Consider the following 14,812-nt stretch of genomic DNA (forward strand, 5'->3'; position numbering starts at 1 on the left):
AGCAATGTAAGAATGAATGAATATACCCCCAAACCCCTATCCCCATCTGTAGGGAGAGGAGTGGGAGCTGAAGGTTAATTTGATTGTGAATGGGGAAAGATTTAATCAATCATGCCCACATAATAAGGCTTCTATAAAACTCCAAAAAGACAGAGTTCTGAGGTTCTGAGCATTTGCAGACAGGCGAAGATGTGGAGGTTCCTGGAGGGTGGCGTGCCCTTTTCACCACACATCATATTATGCATCTTTCTTCATCTGCATCCTTTATGTCCTTTAATAATAAGCCAGGAACTATAAGTATGTGTTTCCCTGAGTTCTGTAAGCCACTCGAACAAAGTAATTAAACCCAAGGAGGGAATCATGGAAATTTTGATTTATAACCAGGTGATCAGAAGCACAAGTAAACAGCCTGGGGAATATGAATTGTCATTAGAAGTAGGGGAGCAGTCTTATGGGACTGAGCTTTCACCCCATGGGATTTGAGGGTATCTTCAGGTAGATAGTGTCAGAATTAAATTGGAAGAGAACCAGCTGGTGTTCACTTCAGAATTGATTGCTTACTTAGTGTGTAGGGAAAAATCTCCACATATTTGGTCACAGAAGTCTTCTGTGTTGATTGTTGTAGTGTAAGAATACAGGAAAAGCTGCTTCTTTTCAGGAACTTAACTATAAATAGAGCATGCAAAATTGGAAGCTGCCTTGGTTGAGTGAATGAGTGAGTGGTGAGTGGATGTGAAAGCCTAAGGACATTACTGTACACTACTGTAAACTTTATAAATACTGCACACTTAGACTACACTAAATTCATTTTAATTTTTTATTTCTTCAATGATAAATTAGCCCTCATCTACTGTAACTTTTAACTTTATAAACTTTTTAAGTGTTTTAACTTTTTGACTCTTTTGTAATAATACTTAGCTTAAAGTACACATTGTATAGCCATACAAAAATATTTTCTTTTTTAATACTGTTCTTCTATAAGCTTTTGCCGTATTTAAGACTTTACTTTTTCACCTTTTAAACTTTTTTGCTGAAAACTAAGACTGCAAAATACACTTTATCCTAGGCCTACATAAAACTGCCTTTGCAAAAATTATGTCAGAGAAATCCAATATCAACATAACTGACTCCATTTGGTTTCTAACCTCACAAGCTAACTGTCCTGGGCATAGGCCAAACTAACTATGGGAATAATTTAGTTCATAGTTTAAATTTAAAGCAAGATGATAATAGTCCCTTCCCAAAACTAACCCCCTCTTTATTCAGGAACCAAAATTACCTTTGTAAATCTAATGAAAGATTGCAAGTTTGGAATTATGGGAGAGGTCTGAATTCTGCTAGGACCTATACATACTTAAGCAATAACCAGCCATTGTACCCTAGTTTGCTTACTGCTCAGGAGTCATGTAGCTAGAGGTCACAAGACTTGTAACTCCTCTAATTGCTCCTACAGATAATATCACTATTCTTAATATTTAAGATTGGTCTTTGGGATTTTTTCAGACTTGTGCATTCAGTCAGAACAATTGAGGCCACCCAGCCCCACCACCTGGACCCCCATGATTCATACCAAGAACTGATTCAACCAGTCTTGTGACCCCTCCCCACCCAGAAACTGACTTAGCACCCAAAAACATTTTGGACACTCCTATGATTTCATCACCAAACAATCAGCAGCACCCATTCCCTAAGCCCCTGCCCACCAAATTATTCTTAATAACGCTAGACTCTGAGCTTTTGGGAAGGCAGATTTGAAAACTATTTCTTATCCTTCCACTCAGCTGCTTTGTGATAATTAAACTCTTTGCTGCAACACCGCTGTCTCAGTGTATTGGCTTTTTGGTGTAGCAGGCAAGAAGAACCCATTAGGTTGTAATTTACTGCATTAGTCTATTCTTGCATTGCTATAAAGAAATACCTGAGACTGGGTAATTTATAAATAATGGAGGTTCAATTGGCTTATAGTTCTGCAGGCTGTACAGGAAACATGGTAGCATTTGCTTCTGCAGAGGCCTCATGAAGCTTACAATCATGGTGAAAGATGAAGCAAGAACTTGCACATCACATGGTGAGAGCAGGAGCATGAGAGAGAAGGGGGGAGATGTCATATACTTTTAAACAGCCATATCACAAAAGAGCTCACTCAGTATCACTAGAATAGGACCAAGGGGGTGGTACTAAAGCATTCATGATAAATCCACCCCCATGATTCAATTACCTCCCACAATGCCCCACCTCCAACATGGAGGATAAAATTTAACATGAAATTGGGAAGGAACAAATACCTAAACTATAACATTCTGGCCCTGTCCTCCAGCAAATTTCATGTTCTTCTCACATTTCAAAATACAATCATGCCTTCCCAATAGTCTCCCAAAGTCTTAACTCATTTCGGTATTAATTGAAAAGTTCAAACTCCAAAATTTCATCTGAAACAAGGCAAGTACCTTCTATCTATAAGCCTGTGAAATAAAAAACAAGTTAGTTACTTTCAAGATACAATGGTACTATCAGCATTGGGTAAACATTCTCACTTCAATAGAGAGAAATCATCCAAAAGAAAGGCCCTACACAGGTTCAAAATTCAGCAGGACTGTCATTAGATCTTAAAGCTCCAAAATAATCTTTTTTGACTCTATATCCCACATCCAGGGTACACTGGTGCAAGCAGTAGGCTCCCAAGGCATTAGCAGCTCTGCCTTTGTGGCTTTGCAGGGTATAGCCCTGAGGCTGCAGTTAAGTCTCTGTGGCTTTTCTAGCTGCAAGATACAAGCTGCTGGTAGATCTAACCATTCTTGGGTCTGGAGGACAGTGTCCCTCTTCCCGCAGCTCTGCTAGTCAGTGCCCCAGTGAGGACTCTGTGGGGGACTTTAGCCCCACATTTGCCCTCTGCACTGTCCTAGTAGAGTTCTCCGTAAGGGCTCCACTCCCACAGCAGTTCTCCACCTTGGCACCAGGCTTTTCCATATATCCTCTGAAATCTAGGTGGAGGCTCCTAAGCTTCAACTCTTGCACCCTGTGCACCCACAGGCTCAACATCACATGGAAGTCACTAAGACTTATGGCTTGCATCCTTGTGAGCTGTGGCTTAAGCTTTACCTGGGCGCCTTTGAGTGAAAGCTAGAGCCTGAGTGGCTGGGATGCAGGGAGCAGCTTCTTGATGCTGTACCAGGCAGTGGGGTCCTGGATATGGCCCATGACCACTCTTCCCTGCTAAACATCTGGTCTTGTAATGGGAGGGCCTGCTGCAAAAGTCTCTGAAATGCTTTCAAGATCTTTTTCTCATTGGCTTGGCTTTCAGCATTTGCTTCTTTTGTAGTTAGGCAAATTACTCTAGCAAGTGGTTGTTCAGCAGCCCATTTGAATTCTTCTCCCAAAAATGCTTTTTATTTCTCTTCCAAATGGCCAGGCTGCAAATTTTCTAAACTTTTAAGCTCTTCTTCCTTTTAAATATAAGTTTCAACTTCAAGTCATTCCTTTGCTCCCACATCTAAGCATAGGTTGTTAGAAGCATCTAGGACATATCTTCAACATTTTTCTGCTGAGAAATTTCTTCTACCAGATATCCTAGATAATCATTCTCCATTCAAACCTCTACAGACCCCTAGGGCATGGACATAATGCAACCAGATTCTTTGCTAAGGCATAACAAAAGTGAACTTTACTCCAATTCCCAATAAGTTTATCATGTTCATCTGTGACCTCATCAGCTGGGACTTCATTGTCCATATCAATAACTATTAGCATTTTGGTCAACCATTTAACAAGTCTCGAAGAGGTCTTTTCCTCATCTTATTCTGAGCCCTCCACATTCTTTCAATCTCTGCCTGTTACCCAGTTCCAAAGCTGCTTCCACATCATCAGGTGGCTTTAAAGCAATACCTCACTTCCGGTACCAATTATCTGTATTAGGCCATTCTCACATTGCTATAAAGAAATACCCCATGACTGGGTAACTTATAAAGAAAAGAGGTTTAATTGGCACATGGTTCTGCAGGCTATACAGAGAGCATAGTGACATTCTGTTCCTGAGAAGCCCTCAGGAAGCTTATAAGCATGGCAAAGGTGAATAGAGAGCAGTCATGTCACATGGCAAAAGCAGAAGCAAGAGGTGCCATATAGTTTTAAAAAACCAGATCCCAGGAGATCTCACTCATTATCATGAGAACAGGACTAAGGGGATGGTGCTAAACCATTCGTGAGAAATCCACCCTCATGATTCAGTCATCTCCCACCAGGCCCCACCTCCTACATTACAGATTAAAATTCAGTATGGGATTTGGGCAGGGACAGATATCCAAATTATATCACATACACAGGGTCAGGATCATCAATATCATATAGGCCACATAACAATGTTTAAGTCAATGATGAACTGCATATAAAAAAGTAGTCTCATAAGATTATATTCAAGCTGGAAAATATTATTGAATATTTTCTCCAGAGATTAAGACCTTTTCAACCTTTTGCGAAAGATAAGAGCAATATCAGAATGGACACAGTAAAGTTCCTGAGTAGTTTATTCCGGATTACTCCTGAGCAAGACAAGATCACAGGCAAGGAGCTTGAGAATGAAAAGCCACCAATTTAAATTAATGCACCTGGTAGTAACACATTTTACAGGGAGGGGTAGTGAAGAGAATAAATAACATCAGGAACCCTGTACAGCTTTTGTGTCCTGAGTTACAGTAGAACAATTAGAGAAAGACACATTTTAAGGATGTCCTAGGCACAGCTTCAGACAGTGGGCTAAGGAAAAAGCAGCAAGTCCACAGGGCAGGGGTAGCTCAGAATCTTTAACAATGAATGAGATGAATCACAAATAAGTCAGGCCCAACACAAACAATTTCAAACTGAAATAAAAGGCATAATTTTTTGTGTTTACTATCTGGAAAAATACGGCATTCCACGTAAGTTCTTCTAGTTGAACTAGAATAAACGGCACTTATTATCATTTCTAATTATGAGGCACAACATTGAAAATACTCTATTTCCTTTATTAAAAATAAATTCCTAAATCTTCTTCTATATTAAGTTTCATTTATATATATTTTACTTTATATCAAGTCTTTCTACAATACCAATACCACCACCATCATCTCCATCCTGCCCGTTCCTACCACTGCATTTTGCCATGTAGGTCTCAGCTTAAAATAAAATCTGTCAAAAAATTAATCATTCTAATAGAAAAATATAACAAATATGCTAAAAGGTAGAAGATAATGCTATTCCTCGCAGAGAAAGTTCAGGGCATAGGTGATATAAAATAATCTAGGAAGGGAAAACAAAGAGATAATATGTTTATTACATAGAAGTCCATCTCACACATGTATCCACAAATAGATTGGGGTTTTATTTTAAACAATAAAACATCTTTAGTCAAGAGTGTGAAATGTGATATACAAAATGGCAGCACTCTGATTCAGAGCTGTAAATAAGAGTCAGGAAGCCATTCTAAGAAGGACTGCCCTCAGGTTAAAAAAAATTTTACCTTGATTTCCTTGCGCCTTTGAACTGGGTTAAACTGTAACTACCACAACATCCTGGAAAACGGCTAAATTTCACCAGTGCCACAACTCCTAAACAGCAATAACCAATGAACTATGGACTTATGTACTAAGACAGCTGCCTCCACAAATAATTTTTCCAAACAACTTGTGTAATCATCTTCAGCTTCCTTTTGATTTACTCCTAAAAATTCCATTTCCCTCCTCTTTGTTGGAATATAATTTGGTTTCTACATGAATCTGTGACTCCTGAATTGCAATTCCTAAGACCCCAATAAACGCCTTTTCTTACTGCACTGCATTCTGGTCTTTGGCCTCTTTTAGGATGACAGAAAAAATGAGCTCTCAAAACAAGCCAACAAGATATTGAAATACAGAAGAATAGAATACAAAGAAAAGGAATAATACTCAATCTTGCTTGATAGATTATTTTTCTAGAATACTGTGCTTCTCTTAAAGATAAAAATTGGCTTGTAAATTATGATTTCATTTTTCTGCAATACTTTTTTTGTATGTTACATTGGATTGTAAGAATTTTCTTTTTTTCTTTTTCTTTTATCAGAAGTTCCTAAAAAGAATTTCTTTATTCATTCTACCTCATAGACTTCATTAAAAACACTTCTCTATAGCTGCCTCTAACAGTTAGTCTCCTTTTAGAATTCATATTCTGGCTTCCTCTTCTTTTATTTTTTAATATTTTAAGAGTTCTTTTTTTCTGCTTATCTACCTCTCTTTTTATTTCCTTTTGTGCCTGGTATTTTATTAAAGTCTATTTTTAAATTTATGGCCTATATCTAAAAGGTTGCCAATAATTTTTCTACACCTAAATTCCAAAGAATACCCTAGATAAAGCTTGTCTGGGACATAACCCCTCTATTAAAACAATAGCTCTCAATTGCAACAGTTTTTTGATCAATTTAGTTGTGGAAAAATACAGATTGTAACATTCTGTGTTGTTTTTTTCAGTTGGTTTTAGGACTGTCTCTAACCTTTTATCTAAGTGGAAATCTTCAGAGTTTACAGCTCAAACTGTTTTGGGAGGAAGTTAAAAATGAAATGGTGATTGCATGCATTTTAAATACACTGATTTATTAACAAATAGGAAAAATTTTTCAGAAGAGGAAAAATAACAAGGAAAACAATACTGAGAATTTTGTGTAGTTCTGTAGCCTTTCATGTTCATTTTCTAAAAACAATACATTTTCATTCAGTGGATTCTGTATTTTTTTCCACTGGGTAAAAGATCTTCGTTGTATTCTTCAGAAATTATACAAAAATAATGTATTTCCTTAGGTCTCTTATGCTTTTAAATATAAAGAGAGGTAGAGATTGAATAAGAAATTATCCGGTGAATAGAAATTAGGTATTCAAATATCCAAAATATGGTTTGAAAAATAAATTAACCTCAATGCTTTTCAGAGATATTAACCATTATAGCTGCAAATTACAGCAAAATACTAGAAACCATTGTTATTACTGAAAAATCGATACATTCCTTTGTTAGTTCTTAATATAATAATAAAACATATTTTAAAAATTATTTTCATTGTAGCAGGTTATATTACTGCTTGGATGATTGACTATAAGACTTCTTCATTAGTCAGATAAATTATATCCCAAAAGTTAACAAATAATTTCATCACAGGCAATGTAACATTCTTAAGCAAGCCGATAAATGCATGTTTCACTCATAATGTTTTTAAAATAAAATTTTATTTTATAAAAATATACAGAAGAATATTATTACAGCACTATAGTTAAAAGAGTAAAACAGTAACATTAAAAATAAGTAACAAAAGTGGCTACAGTTATTTGAGGAGATAAATGTAAGACTCATAAAGATTCTGAAAACAACGTATGGGCGAGTTTATGGGTTTGAGGAGTTGATGGCATTTATTTTCTTATTACGACTAAATTTATTTAAAATTCATGTTTTGTTTTAATTTTTAGTAGCTTTTAAAAATAAATTCCACCTTCCCCCCATCTCAATGAACCATACCTTCTAGTACTCATGCCCCTGGGCAGTCCCTTCCAACTCTGATTTTGGGATGATGCTGTGTAACAAATAGAAAGCAGCAGAAGAGATACTCAATGACCTCTAAGGTCAGGTTATAAGAAGCCATGCAGATTTTGCCTTGGTCTTTTAGAATACTTGCTCTGTGGGAAGCTAGTGCCAAGTAAGAAGCCCAATCACTCTGAGGCTGACATGCTGAGAGAAAGCTCAAATCAGCCAAGCTGGACAGGCCATGTAGAAAAGGAAGGGGAGAGGCCTATGGGGGAGAGGGAGGGCTGAGGGCAGGAGGGAGAGAGAGAAAACTTGCCAGCTCCCAGCTGTTTGAAACTTTTCAGCTGAAAAGTCAGTTATGTATAATAAAATGCTCACTTGGATATCCACCCCAGTTTAGCCCTCAAATAACTCCAGTTCTAGACACCATTTCACTGTTACTGATTGAGAGGCACCAGGCGAGAACCTCCCAGCTGAGCTCAGTGAACCCATACTCCATGAAAGATAATAACAAATTGTTGTTTTAAGCCACTAAGTTTTGTTGTTATAAAATATAGAACAAGAATAGTTTTCCATTCTTAAAGGTGTAGCACCAACACTAAATTGCTTTCATTAGCTAAGATTAAATGGGCATAAAGAAAGGAAAATATTTTCCTTATTGGCTATGCAAAAGGGAAAAGGAAAAGTGATTGTCAATATGTGATGACTTATTTTCTGGGTGATTTAATTACTGTCTAGACAGTCCTAAGGAACCATTTAAAGGATACAATGTTGACAAACTGGTATCCAAAACATTAAAAAGTCTCTATTTTGGAAATTAATCTTTTTGATTTATAATTAGCAATTCCAAAACTTTTTAGTAAAGACCTGTAGAGTAACAACAAAGGCATAATAATATTATATTCTATAATATTCTCTATGTCAATGACAGGTCATAGATAACCATCCCAATATATTTGTTTATGTATGCAAATACATATCTTAATGTAGTCATTTTTCAACACAAACATAATCCTGCACCCTAGAGAGATTTTAATGCAGTTCATAAAATTGGAATCAGAAGATTCAATTTAGTCCAACCTTCTTTTTGGGGGGACTGTGGCTTTATCTGAAAAAAATTGTAGTATTACATGTTGTATTTGAACATAAAATTAAATTCAGCTATCTCAGAGGACAAGTTCAGGTTTAATAAAAATAAATGTGACTGCTCATTCATTCAAAGAAACACACTCTCATTTTCCTACAGATGCCTCAGTAAAGAGAACACTAATCTAATTATAGTATTTGAAAAAATAAATTGTCTTTGTGCTTGCTATAAAATAAACAACACAGCTGCAGGGCCTGCCGAGCTTCACTTATTAAAGAAAATACCTTTTGATGATTAACAAAGGCAGATTTGTTTGAAATATGAATATGCTCACTAGAGTCTCCTGGATGGACGGGATTTTCAAAAAGGGAGGATTTCAATGAAATGAGGAAAATGTAAACCTAGATAATTAGTTAGATACCTTTTGCTCCCTTTTGATTTACAGTATTAGCAGGGGCAACAGTGGAGGGTAAAAAAAGAACAAATAATCAAGAAAAATTATTATATTGGTTTCCTAAAAACCATCTCTAATTCTTTTTTTGGCACAGAACTTTTATATTAAGACCTTTTCAGTAAACTGACTCAGTCACTGTAATAATTTAGAGAAGGTATTGCCTAAGTCAGGCCCTGAAGGATTTGGCTTTTAACCTGGGGTGAGATTTAGCTACAGTTCCTTGAGCAAGTAGCTTTCACCTGTGCTTACCACTCTGGGATTGTTAGCACAATAATAATGGGAAAGCTTCCTATCAACTGGGCATTTGGCACAAATTCTACTTGGATATCATCTAAACTGGAACACTTTTGAGAATGAAGAGGGACTATTAATAATTAATTAATTAATAATTATGTTGAGGCAAGGTATAAATTGTCACTGACTCACACAAACTGAGATATATGGTCACCCTACATAAAGCAAACATTGTCAGTCATTGGCAGGGTCTCCCTGTGTCTAATACTGTAGGCCCAGATAAGTATACAGAAGAGGGTTCACTCCTTTGAAGTTTCACAATTCGTTAGTGGCAGAATTAAACACAGGTGTCCTAGTGCTTTTCCAAAACAATGGAAAACAAAGCCAAAGACCCCCACTACCAGTCTACCTAAAAGCTTACTATTAGAGCAGTTCCACTGATTTTTGAATACACATTACAAAAGATCCTGAAAAATATAAATGTTATCACTGAGTGCTTCTATATTAGGCCAACAGCAAAAATAACTCAGCCAAGGGAAATTTATCATATTAACAACCTATTACCTTGGAAAACAAGGAACAGGGTCCCAAGGAAATGAATCAAGGGCCGGCATTTTTTGGTGAGAGTATCCATGTCAAAGGAAATGTCCAGAGCACAGGGAGGCACCACAGAAGCAGCAAGGTAAACACAAGAACGTCTATAATAAAAGCCATTTCTCATCTCATAAAGCCTACCAGCTACCTTAGATTAGCTCTCCTCTAAACCCAAAGAGCAACATTTCCACAGCAGTATTTTTTATTGTTGTTGTTTTACAGCTATCCACATTTGTTTTCTTGTCCTTATCTCATATTTTCTTACCAGAGTTCGTAGACCATAACAAATCTCCCCTATAAATACTTGAATTTCATACAGCATATGTGCAAGTGTGAATTTTAAAAATGAAACAAATTGCAAATATACTCTACTTCTTCAACTATAATGGTGGGCTTACCATGATGCTGTCTTATGCTCCCTTAAATATCTTCAAGTAGGAGAGTCTACTCTGGGGATATTGTGAAAACCCAGAAGGAAGTAATACACACGGCTCGGCCTCATAGACCTGGAAAAGGGCATGCAACGACATATAATTAGGCCTTACTCAAGATGCCTAGCAGGTGTGTCAAATGGGTTATTTTCCTTACCCCTCCTGTGTTGTTACGTAATACTCCATGAGACCATCGTTACTTTTGACACCAACTATAAGTTTGGAGGTCCTCAAGACCGCCTTAGTTTCCATAATTCACTACGAGGACTCACAGAACTCACTGAAAGCTCTTCTACTGACAGTTACGTTTCATTACAGGGAAAGGATACAGATTAAAATTACCCAAAGGCAGAGACATATAAGGCAACTTCAGGAAAGTTCCAAACATGGAACTTCCAGTTGTACTCTCCCCATGCAGTTATGGACAGCATTAATTCTCCCAGCAACAGAATGTAATAAAACACATGGCATATTGTCCACCAGTGAATCTCACCTGAGCCAGAGTTTTTACTGACATCCTATCATGTAATACTGACATGGTTGGTTGGACACATGGCTGATCTCAGTCTCCAGCCACTCTGGAAGTCTAGCTGATACCACAGATCACATTGTAAAGTTGCCTAGTATGGCAGAAGCCCCCAGGTAAACCAAGATATTTTTATGAGGCATTGTATCCACCCAAGGGATTAGAGATTACCGTGTAGGACCTGAGGGCAAAAGCCAGACCTGTCACTAGATAAGGTTAAATTATCTATTGCACTCACCTATAAGCGATATTGCTGAAATCCTGTTTCTGGGATCTGCATTGACACAGATATGCTATCCCTTCTCCCACCCACCACGTACATATGCATTCACTGCTTGTCCTTGTGCCTTTATTTTTTTGATGCCTCTAAACTTGGTAAGCTTGTTCATAAACTACAGCTCTAATTTCTAAAAGAAATAATTAGTCTAGTTTATCATCATGTGTTGGTATGAGAATTTGCTGGTAGCCCCTTCATGGACACAGCCCTCTCCCAATCAGCTGTGCCCAAGAGAAATAGATGACTGGTATTTAACCAATGCCACTGTCATAAGTATTGTCTTAAATACTGGCATTTCCATAATAAAACTTATGCCTGTCATGAAATACAGGTAGAGTATTCCTATCTCTGACTCAAAATTTTGGGGACTGAAAGTACTTCAAATTCTGGATTTTTTTCAGATTTTGGAATATATGAGTTATACTTACCTGTTGAGCATATCTAATCTGAAAATTCAAAATCTGAACTGTTTCAGTGAACACTTCCTGTGAGCATCATGTTGGCGCTCAAAAAGTTTCAGAATTTGGAGAATTTTGGATTTTGAATTTTTGGATTAGGATGCTCACCACAGTTGATTTGTTGGTACCAGGCATAAAGAACCCAGTGTGAACGGCACCTAAACTTAATAATGATAATAAAGAGTAGTTTAATTTCCAAAGGTTACATGAAAACTTAATATCATTTGGCTTCATAGCACACTATTGACTGCTTGGCTTCGAAACGTTTATAAGTGATATTTACAACCTATGTTTGCCACTGAGGTTCAAAATTTTGCCAATTCAGGACCAATAATGCTTTTGTCACTCAGCAGGTATAATACATACATTTTAATTGTCTTTTACAATGAAAGGAAAATAAACTGTTATGTCTTATGAAATGTCAAAAGTAACATTTGCTTTATTTTATAATGATACAAAATGGGTAACCTAGTGTTATGGACTGAATTGTTTGCCCCCACCCCATGCCCCACAATTTTTATGTTAAAACCCTGGCCCCCAGTGTGGCTGTCTTGGAGTTACGGTTTATAAGGAGGCAATAAAGGTTAAGTGAGATCATATGAGTAGGGCTCGAATCTGATATAATTGGTTTCTTTATAAGAAGAACATGAGACATCAGAGCTCTCTCTCCCTGTAATGTGAGAACACAGCAAAAAGATGGCCATCTGTAAGCCAGAAATAGAGTCTTTTCCAGAAACTGAATCTGCATTTCAGTCTGGGACTTGTAGCCCCCAGAACTGTGAGAAAATAAACGTCTGTTGTTTAAGCCCCCCAGTCTGTTGTATTTTGTTATAGCAGCCCAAACTAATACATCTGGAGTTAACGATGAAATAAATAACTGAATAATTAAATGAATGACTTTATTGAATATGAACTTAATAAATAAATGAACACATACAAAAGATATTTAGCACAAAAATAGGGATTTGAACATATTGCAAGCTCAGAAAAATCATTTTCACTCTTAAAGATAAATTCAACATTTCCCATTGAAGGATCTTTGAATTTAGTAAGGCTTTTATTTGATTTAGGCCTATAAAATTCATGTAATTTTTAAATCATAGACATAATAAGATATTTTACCTTTTGCGAAGACAATTGGAAATTTTCATTTACCATACTTTCTGAATGAGACTGAAGCAATCTGAAGATCAAAAATCAGTGAAGCAGCAGTAAGCATTAGTGAGTGAGAACAATTCACCATATGACCATCTGTCCCACATTCTGAATTCAAGAGAGTCCACAAGTCTATAAAAATGTCATGCGTGAACTTTCTTTAATGGTCATTTTTTTTTACTACTAGATATATTAATTTTCAATTGTATTTCAATAGGGCATTAGTGATAACAAGTTAAACAAATCTAAGATCCTAATGGATATATATCACAGGCTTATTTTTCATATTTAAAGGTAACATCAAATTTATATCACATTGTTCAGGAATTCACTTATTTATTTCCTGTACTTTATGGGTGCTGTGATGCCTCATAAAATTTCATATTAGCTAGGATCTCCTGCTAGGAAAATAATATGGTGGTTATGTTAATTTGCATTTCTCTATGATAGATATTTAGCTTTGTATTTTTGTGTCACTGTATATATTTTCATCTATTTCACAAAACCTCCTCACTGACAGGAGAGAAATGGAGTGGAGAAGAAAGATCATGACCTGATATTTCAATATGATTTGCATACAGCTACAGATAATACAAATGGCCTGGAATTATTTTAAGAGTGTCTAGATAGGTGTTCTGATACAAGAACCATATCTACAGAACACCATCATTACGTTTAAAAACATCTATGTCCTACCTCTCCTCTAACCTCCTAGACCAGAACTGATCTAAGAGACCTGAGGTCACTGTTCAGTGGTCAGGAGAGATGATTAAGCCAATTTGCTTTTTCACTTGCTTTAAAACTGGAAGATTTATGAGGGCAGAAACTTGGTCTCTTGTTCTCACTTTATTCCCAGAGCCTATATTTGCTCAATGCATAACGTAGTTATTCAAGAAATATTTGTTGACTCATTGGCTGGAAGAAAATGAGACAAAATGCCATCCCTACTGCTGTGAGAGGGAAAAGGAAAGGAAATAAACTACATTGTTGAGACTTCCCCACATAAGTCAGCTCCCTTCTCAGTTGGAAACAAATATTCTCAGTTGGAAAACCTCTGAGAAACAGCTCAGGAATAAGTGGGTCACATATGACAGATTACCAATTTTTGAAGGCGGAAAACGAATAGACATCTTCTCTTTAGTTTTCTACATCCTCCTAGAAAAAAACAAGGGAGGCACTGAGGTGGAGCCCCCTCAGCAGAGGCCAGAGTCACATGGGTGTAGAAAGCACTTCCGGCATTGGACTAAAGAATGGGGCCTTGCCCTCTGCTGAGCCAGAAAACAAAACATTTTTGGATCTTGGAACACTACGGCTTCCTTGCCAGAGTTTTCTCCAAAGTTACCCATTGTGCAAGCAGAGATGGCAGAAGAGGGAACTCTTCACTTATCTGCCATTTGGATACAATCTTTTCCAAGGGATCCAGTCACAGAGAGGAGAGACATGGAAGTAGACAGGAAAGCTTTCAGCCTGCTCTTGAAGGCTACTGTACAGGTAGGAGGTGACCATACAGCTTCTGAGTAGATGAAAATTCTGAATGAAACGGCAAACATTTCAAATGTTTTTTCCAAACATTTGAAATTCCTAAGACATTCCACACTTAGGGATACTGAGCACGCAAACAAGATGGTACCTCAAAACCAACTTTCGATATCATAATTAAAATCGCTCTGATATAAAGTTTCTATATGGAAGGGGCTTTGGGCATAACAACCTGAATGCGAGAATTAAACTTAAAGCCATGTTTGAATAATAATAATATTACATTAAATTCTACAGATAAAATAATAATAATACTTACACTAAATTTTATACATAAAAAATTAATCTAAAGATGCCTCCACAGGCACTTGTACAATATTGAAGAAATGTGGATTCTCCTTTACAAAGAATGCTATTTTATTTCTTTGGCATGAATTGAGCCACTAATGATGCTGCTGCTAATTACTTATAATAAAAAATGATTGCTGTAAACAATTAGCTTTTAGATGGTAATAAAAGTCATAGTTAGAAGCAAGTCCACTGAGAACCAGAAGTGACATGTGGGAACCACTTCTAATTAAAATCTCTTAGAGATCAAGATTAAG

The 14,812-nt window shown here is 36.7% G+C and overlaps 1 long non-coding RNA gene across 10 annotated transcripts in view; it reads right to left on the bottom strand.

Annotated features, from left to right (window-relative positions):
- Positions 1-14,812, bottom strand: part of LOC129059995 (uncharacterized) — a 148,552-nt gene that overhangs the window by 64,401 nt on the left and 69,339 nt on the right. For 9 of the 10 annotated variants that reach the window (XR_010140270.1, XR_010140266.1, XR_010140268.1 and 6 more), the window contains one exon: positions 10,280-10,387. The exons of the other annotated variant lie outside the window; for it this stretch is intronic. This is a non-coding gene — a long non-coding RNA (uncharacterized LOC129059995). The remainder of the gene's footprint in view (positions 1-10,279; positions 10,388-14,812) is intronic. 10 annotated transcript variants of the gene reach the window in all.

The sequence above is a fragment of the Pongo abelii genome, chromosome 5 (assembly GCF_028885655.2).
Source record: "Pongo abelii isolate AG06213 chromosome 5, NHGRI_mPonAbe1-v2.0_pri, whole genome shotgun sequence".
In the NCBI taxonomy this organism is placed as follows: Eukaryota; Metazoa; Chordata; class Mammalia; order Primates; family Hominidae; genus Pongo; species Pongo abelii.